Consider the following 9,573-nt stretch of genomic DNA (forward strand, 5'->3'; position numbering starts at 1 on the left):
CTTCAAATGAGGTGAGGTACTAGCATATTTTCAGCGTCGACTATTCCATTAATTCCAACGGCGACAAAAATATTTAATGTATATACATATTTATGTATTCATAACTTCCTTTATAAATAAATAAATAGTAACATTTAATTGGAGTGCAATTCTGGAGGTTAAGAATAGAACTTTTAGGAGAAAGATAATATTAGAATCAAGTAAAATGAATAGAGGAGTGAAGTAAGACATTTTTGCGGTACGAAGTACTGCGACAAATTAACAAAATGAGTGGTACAAATGAGGTGCCTCACGAGTGAGCGACTCAACACTAGTACCTATCATCATCATTGGCCTGTGTCAGGTAGGCCGACAACGTTTTCATGGCTGTGTAAGCCAATACGGGAGCGGCAAACATGACCACCGGCCTGGCAGGTGTAGTGTGCCCGTGGCGAACAGGTGTCGGGCTGATGACGATTGGCTCACTTACTTGCGATTGTCTTAAACCATGCGTCGTCGTGAATTTCCGTATAGACGTATCCGTTGAATACTATTTTGCGCCTCTTGACTCTGTCCTCGGCAAGCTCCTCCCATTTTTGAACTGGTATGTTGAAGGCGTGCATGTCTCGCCAGGCGCAGTCCTTATGTCGTAGCATTGGCCGAACGACGCTTCTCTTGCCATCAGCTATGGCGCTAAGCAAAACATGCCGCGGCAAACGAGAAGGTTGCATTGTGGTTGCATTCGATGCACATGGTCCAGCATAAGCGTTTTTGCTTTAGCAGCGCAAAGAGGCTGATGGGCAGCTGAGAAATCTCAAGCACCCTCTCGTTCGTGACCCTATCCTTCCAGTATATGCCCAAAATGTTCCGGGTAAATATGTGCTACGCGACGTATAAATATTCATATTTTATTCTTCGACACATGCCTGTAATATCTCTACCTAGGTACTTTATATTGAAACCATCCAATAAAGGTACATCTTGTTATCTAATCTATTAATACAGAATACAGATCTTTATTGGTAATAGCAGATTTTACAGGTCACATTTTATACACTATTTACACAAAATATATGTTGGTAGGTACTTACATATGTTCTTTAAATTACTCATTTACGTTTCATATTGTAAACATTAGGTAATATTTTAATTATGATGCAGTAGTCAACGACCTCATCGAGTATTTATAAATTCGTCAATGCTATAATAACATGCTTTTTCTATAAGCAGCAGTTTAAGTTAAGCTTTAAACATTAGGTCACTATTTATTATAGTTAACTATCTTAGACAGACAGACAGACGGACGGACGGACAGACAGACGGACAGACAGACAGACAGACGGACGGACAGACAGACAGACGGACGGACAGAAAGACAGACAGATGGATGGACTACCAGACAGACAGACGTACACTCAGACGGACGGACGGACGGACAGACAGACGGACGGACGGACAGACAGACAGACGGACGGATAGACAGACAGACGGACGGACAGAAAGACAGACGGAGAGACAGACAGGCATACACTCTGACGGAAGGACGGACGGACGGACGGACAGACAGACAGACAAACAGACAGACAGAAAGACAGACGGAGAGACAGACAGGCATACACTCAGACGGAAGGAAGGACGGACGGACAGACAGACAGACAGACATACACTCAGACGGAAGGACGGACGGACGGACGGACGGACGGACGGACGGACAGACAGACAGACAGACAGACAGACAGAAAGACAGACGGAGAGAGAGACAGACAGAGACACAAACTGACATGAAGACATATAGACAGGCAGACGGACGGACAGACAGACAGACAGGCATACACTCAGACGGAAGGACGGACGGACGGACAGACAGTCAGACAGACAGATGGATGGACTACCAGACAGACAGACGTACACTCAGACGGACGGACGGACGGACAGACAGACGGACGGACGGACAGACAGACAGACGGACGGATAGACAGACAGACGGACGGACAGAAAGACAGACGGAGAGACAGACAGGCATACACTCTGACGGAAGGACGGACGGACGGACGGACAGACAGACAGACAAACAGACAGACAGAAAGACAGACGGAGAGACAGACAGGCATACACTCAGACGGAAGGAAGGACGGACGGACAGACAGACAGACAGACATACACTCAGACGGAAGGACGGACGGACGGACGGACGGACGGACGGACGGACAGACAGACAGACAGACAGACAGACAGAAAGACAGACGGAGAGAGAGACAGACAGAGACACAAACTGACATGAAGACATATAGACAGGCAGACGGACGGACAGACAGACAGACAGGCATACACTCAGACGGAAGGACGGACGGACGGACAGACAGTCAGACAGACAGACATACACTCAGACGGAAGGACGGATGGACGGACGGACGGACGGACGGACGGACGGACGGACGGACAGACAGACAGACAGAAAGACAGACGGAGAGAGAGACAGACAGAGACACAAACTGACATGAAGACATATAGACAGGCAGACGGACGGACAGACAGACAGGCATACACTCAGACGGAAGGACGGACGGACGGACAGACAGACATACACTCAGACGGAAGGACGGACGGACGGACGGACGGACGGACAGACATACAGACAGACAGAAAGACAGACGGAGAGAGAGACATACAGAGACACAAACTGACATGAAGACATATAGACAGGCAGACGGACGGACAGACAGACAGGCATACACTCAGACGGAAGGACGGACGGACGGACAGACAGACATACACTCAGACGGAAGGACGGACGGACGGACAGACAGTCAGACAGACAGACATACACTCAGACGGAAGGACGGATGGACGGACGGACGGACGGACGGACGGACGGACGGACGGACAGACAGACAGACAGAAAGACAGACGGAGAGAGAGACAGACAGAGACACAAACTGACATGAAGACATATAGACAGGCAGACGGACGGACAGACAGACAGGCATACACTCAGACGGAAGGACGGACGGACGGACAGACAGACATACACTCAGACGGAAGGACGGACGGACGGACGGACGGACGGACAGACATACAGACAGACAGAAAGACAGACGGAGAGAGAGACATACAGAGACACAAACTGACATGAAGACATATAGACAGGCAGAGGGACGGACAGACAGACAGGCATACACTCAGACGGAAGGACGGACGGACGGACAGACAGACAGAAAGACAGACGGAGAGACAGACAGAGACACAAACTGCCATGAAGATATATAGACAGGCAGACGTACGGACGGACAGACAGACAGACAGACGGAGAGAGAGACAGACAAACAGAGACACAAACTTACAGGTAGACATATACACAGGCGGACGGACGGACAAACAGACAGAAAGACAAAAAGAGACGCAAACTAACAGGCAGACGGACGGACGGACGGACAGACAGACAAAAAGAGACACAAACTAACAGGCAGACGGACGGCCGGTCAGACAGACGGACTCACGGACTGAGATACAGATGGACGGACGTACTGACTGACAGACAGACGGTCGGATGGACTGAAAGACAGACATACGTAGAGACACAAATTTTTACACTAGTCAAACGAACAAATGGCTGACAAGTGTAAAAATTGTTAAATCTGCTCAATGTTCGTATAGAACAATGTATGACTTATTCAACTGAATGACAGACAGACGAAGAGAGGCAGACAGACAGACAGACAGACATACAGACAGACGGACGGAAGGGCAGACAGGGGTAATAATTGTTAAATATATGCTACTTCAATGTTAATGCCAAATTTCATATTATTTTAGCATGTCGTTATAAAATACGTTTGTATGGCGGCGGCTATGTACGGCGACTCCTTACCATTTTTTTTACTTTCCAAATTCATACATTGTCATAGTAAGTAGGATAAAACCTCCAAAAGTACCCTAGAGATGATCTTAATACTACATACAAGTTTACGGTTGACCTAAATCAGGACGATGCAAGAAACAAGGGCATTTTTCAATTGGTAAAAAGGAATGCTTCTCTTACTCCTAACCAAACAAAAACTATGGGCAATCCTCATTAGGTTTATTTTAATAATTTCAATTTATGGATCCCATGAATTTTTGTTCAGATTCAGCACACAACAAAAAATTCTGTGCATTAGAATACACAATATCCACCAGAGATATAACACGCATTCCGGATGATACTGGCATTCTAATGCACAACATAGTTTAATTTATTAGTCAATATCGAGAATACATAATAATCAGAAAACTTATACTGATAAATATGAGGATAAATTTCGTCTTGTTTGCTTCAGATTTAGTCGTACATATTGTCGTAGGCTTGTCGTACATATTGAAAGTCGTACATACTTGCATCTCTGAAAAAGTAATTGTGCGTTTTAGTTTTGATTACGCTTACCTACTTACTTTATTTCCATACATTAAATAAACAAGCATTTCGAAATACGTGCTCTGTTATATTTTAATTTCAAATTATTTATTTGCAACCAAGCACACAAACACATGAAAACGTAGGTACTTACATAGAATAAAGTAACATACATAATACCTACAACTTTGGGAACAAATCAAATTATTTTATGAAATAGTTTTATTTGTGTGTGTGTTTTTTAAGTATTTACAGTGATATGAATTACTAGCGACCCGCCCCGGCTTTGCACGGGTTAATAAATTATACATAAACCTTCCTCTTGAACCACTCTATTAAAAAAAACCGCATCAAAATCCGTTGCGTAGTTTAGAAAAAAGATCTAAGCATACATACAAACAGACAGACAGACAGACAGCGGGAAGCGACTTTGTTTTATACTATGTAGTGATAAACTGAAAAACACATAGTTTGTGGCATGCGCAAAAGGCAACAATTCAGACGACGCTGAAGTCTTTTAGACTCCGACTGGCAAAATTAAAAGCAGTTAAAAGCGAGGAAAGAGCTTGTAAATGGTCTTCCCTTATACTTTATATGGTCTTTTTGACACTGACCTTACCGAAATCGCGAATAACGTCAAGTTACTTTATACCTACTTACCTAAAAGCGTAAAACACAATAAGTCAAAATTTATTTAAATATCAGTTAGGTACATACCAAAAGGCAAAACAGCTGCTTGTACCGACAACACCCACATTTTTGGCCCACATATACCGATATGTGGGCCAAAAATCTGGTCATGGGGAAAGACTTTCAGAAAGTCTCCACGTTGGTTTGTTAAATATAAATAAATATTTGGGGACAATCTTACACAGATCGACCTAGACCCAAACTACGCAAAGCTTGTACAGTCAGTGTACGATTTTATTTATAGAGCCATAAAAGCGTGTCACATATTAATGCGGCCTTCGAAGGGTAATATTATTATTGCAGGTGACTACTATGGGTAATAGGCGACGATATATATACTTAAATAGATACATACATACCTATCTTATACCTTTAAACGAGCAATTCTTGTTTATTTATTTATTTATATATATATTTCGGGGATCTCGGAAACGGCTCTAACGATTTCGATGAAATTAGCTACATGGGGGTTTTCGGGGGAAAACAATCGATCTAGGTAGGTTTTATCTCTGGGAAAACGCTTATTTTTGAGTTTTTGTATGTTTTCCGAGCATAGCTCGGTCTCCCAGATATTATACATATAAAACACCCGTGACTCAGGAACAAATAATATCCGTGCTCATCACACAAATAAATGCTCTTACCGGGATTCGAATCCGGGAACATCGGCTTCGCTGGAAGGGTCACTATCCACTAGGCCAGACAGGTCGCCTATGTACATACTATCCCATGTACCTCTGTAAGTATAACATATATTATACTAGCTGTTGCCCGCGACTTCGTACGCGTGGATTTGTATATTGGTGGTTATATATTCTACATTAGCTTAGAACATTATGCAGCAAAAGATAGCAGTAGGGACTATTAATCATTTGTTAATTATTATACACAACCTGGCTACGAAGTTTCAAGCCTCTAACTGAATAAAATTGTTCTCGATATAATCCCTCTCAACCCCCAGCATATTTTCAAGTCCACTATTTAATAAAACCTACTACCTAGCTCTAGTAGAGCGGCTCTACCAACTTTCAACCCCTTCTTAAACCTTTTAGGGGATGAATTTTTAAAAAATCTGAAATTACTTTTCATGTATTCTAATAATATGCCTTTATACAACGATTCAAGTCCCGCACTCAAAAAAATGTTTGATCTCCATACAAACTTTCAACACCTTTTTCACCACCTTGGGGGATGAATTTTCAAAAACGCTGAAATTACTTTTCTTGTATTTTTATAATATGCCCTTATACAAAGATTCAAGCCCCGCACTCAAAAAAATATTTGATGTGCATACAAACTTTCAACCCCTTTTTCACCATCATGGGGGATGAATTTTCAAAAACACTGAAATTACTTTTCTTGTATTCTTATAATATGCCCTTGTACAAAGATTCAAGTCCCGCACTCAAAAAAATATTTGATGTGCATACAAACTTTCAACCCCTTTTTAACCCTGTTACGGGATGAATTTTACAAAACGCTGAAATTACTTTTCCTATCTTTTAATAGTAACCCCAAATACAAAGATTCAAGTCCCGCGTTCGAAAAAATGTTTGATATCCATACAAACTTTCAACCCCTTTTTCACCACCTTACGGGATGAATTTTCAAAAACGCTGAAATTTGTTTTCTTATGTTTTAATAATATATCTTTTGACGAAGTTTCAAGTACCCAGCTTAAAATAAAATTTGAACCCCATACAAACTTTCAACCCCTTTTTAACCCTGTTCGGGGATGAATTTTACAAAACGCTGAAATTACTTGTATTGTCTTCTAATAATATCCCCAAATACAAAGATTCAAGTCCCGCGCTCGAAAAAATGTTTGATATCCATACAAACTTTCAAACCCTTTTTTCACCACCTTGGGGGATGAATTTTCAAAAACGCTGAAATTAGTTTTTATGTATTTAAATTTAATACCTTTTTGCAAAGTTTCAAGGACCTAGCTTAAAATAAAATTTGCACCCCAGGACGAACTTTCATCCCCTTTTTAACCCCCTTAGGGGTTCAATTTCCAAAAACGTTGCAATTACTTTATTTTGTAATCGGCTATTATGCCTTTCTAAGAAGTTTCAAAGCATTTGTAATGGATTCTAACTTTCAACCCCTTTTTAACCCTGTTAGGGGATGAATTTTCAAAAACGCTGAAATTACTTTTACTGTCTTATAATAACATACCCATATACAAAGTTTCACGTCCCACACTCACAAAAATATTTGTTCTCCATACAAACTTTCAACCCCTTTTTCACCACCTTGGGGGATGAATTTTCGAAAACGCTGAAATTAGTTTTCTTGTTTTTTAATATAATACATTTTCACAAAGTTTCAAATTCCTAGCTTAAACTAAAACTTGAACCCCATACAACCTTTCATCCCCTTTTTAACCCCCTTAGGGGTTGAATTTTTCAAAATCGCTTCTTATCTCTTGTACACTTTACAAATGCAACCTAGTGTGCAAATTTCAACTTTCTAGCTTTTGTAGTTTCGGCTCTGCGTTGATGAATCAGTCAGTCAGTCAGTCAGTCAGTCAGTCAGTCAGGACACTTGCATTTATATATATAGATATGTTTTTCTTGATTTAATAACAAAACCCTTGGCCATACTCTTGGGTGGCTATCATCCTGATTTATAATAAAACAAGTTACTTTTTTGCATTTTCAGGCCCAATTTTTAGCTGATCAACTTTTTTTGTATGAAATATTAACGTTAACTCTATGAGTACATATTGGTTAATCAAACGGAATCTTTATTTCTGAGAAATGGTAAATAAAATTACATATTGTACAGATGTAGTGCATAATTGTAATCCTTCGAAACGTTTGTATTAAATAGTCGTGCTACTTCAATCAACTTCAGTACTTTTTGTACCGAGACTGACTAAAATAGTAAGACACGGTAATAAGTATGTTTTCAAAGGTGCTTAAAGCCTAAAGAGATTACCCTGGGATTATAGAACGAGCGATAGGGCCGATAACTATAACAGCGAGTTGACGGTGTGTTCCTATTTTCCCATTCTCATGGCATTAGGTAAATGGGAATAGATACATTCATATGAATTATTCTCATTTGTCTCTCATCAGTCACGCGGGGCAACACACTGAACACAGCAAAATTACCAGAATAGTATTATTTAATAAACATACCTTATGACAACAATCCATCTTTCAGGAGCAGTTTCGCAGAATAGTTCATTGCGGTGTCGTTTCCATATAATTACGCAAATTTTCACTGCAAGTAGAATAAAATATGTAGGTTTTATTTTTTTATCACATCTATCATTTTCTTGAACTAATGGGGGACTTAATACCAAAAGGCATAAATAAAAAAAACTAAACACTAATATTTAGGCGACAAAACGGGCTCCGTTGAATCGTCGTAGGTATCAGTTCTATTTAGCTTTTAAAATACCGTTTAGTACTTTTTTCTTTAACATCGTTTTTGTTACATTTGATTCAAACGAGTAGGTAGTGGAAATATAGTGCATAAATAACTTCTCAAATCTCACAAATAAAGTACCCAACCAGGATTCGAACCAGAGGCTGCCAACTTCTTAGCCAGGGACTCTATCGATTAGCCCACAATCCATTGTCTTCGTTTTAGTCTCAACTCTAGTGGCCAATTAAGTGGATAGAAAACAGCTCCAAGTCTCAACAATAGGATTTTTTTTATACCAGGATGCGAACCCGGGGCCGGCCACCTATTTACTTCTAAAGTAGCATAACTTAGGGTCGCTATTAACTAGGGTGAAAGCAGTCTTGGTCTCAATTTTAAGTAGTTTGTACGAGTATGTACATATAAGCATCGTTTATATTCACAAATATCCTCATCTTCGTCATTATTTTGTAAATTAGTAGGTAATTCATATTATCGTAATATAGGTACTAACACACCCACGTAATATAGGTACTAATACATACACCCTTAACTATATAATTACATACATACCTACGTGCACTGCGATTACTTTTATGTAATGCTGCAAAAGTTAGGTACCTATTAAAGTGAAAGGATGATTCTTGTATTGAAATCTGCAAACTAATACTACTATTACTGTAGGTATACTATGCATTTGAAGTACTGATTGGGTTTGGTACGCATGGAAAAAGGCCCAAAGGCTTTTTTGTCTAGAAACACCCAAATACATGAATGCTCTCACCGGGGTTCGAACCCAGGGCCTCTAGCTTCATAGGGTCACTACCGCCTAGGCTAGGAGTCTGTTGTTAATAATATAACTATGTATTACTGGTCGCTTTGTTTGTGTAGAATAAGCACTAGGTATACAACCATTCCATTCCTTATTCTATGTTATTTCCCTGTCAAATGTTATCTTAATCAGTTCTAATAGTTTAAGCGTGAAGAGCTGGGTGACATACAGGAAAAGTTGCTATCGCATTTATAACATTGTGTAGTAGGGATTTCACTTTATATGACACTTAGTAGGCCCGATCGAATTTTAAGAGCACTTCAGTCACTACTTACACCACGCTTAAAATTACATAGACTACACA

Source organism: Cydia amplana, chromosome 13 (assembly GCF_948474715.1).
Source record: "Cydia amplana chromosome 13, ilCydAmpl1.1, whole genome shotgun sequence".
Classification (NCBI taxonomy): Eukaryota; Metazoa; Arthropoda; class Insecta; order Lepidoptera; family Tortricidae; genus Cydia; species Cydia amplana.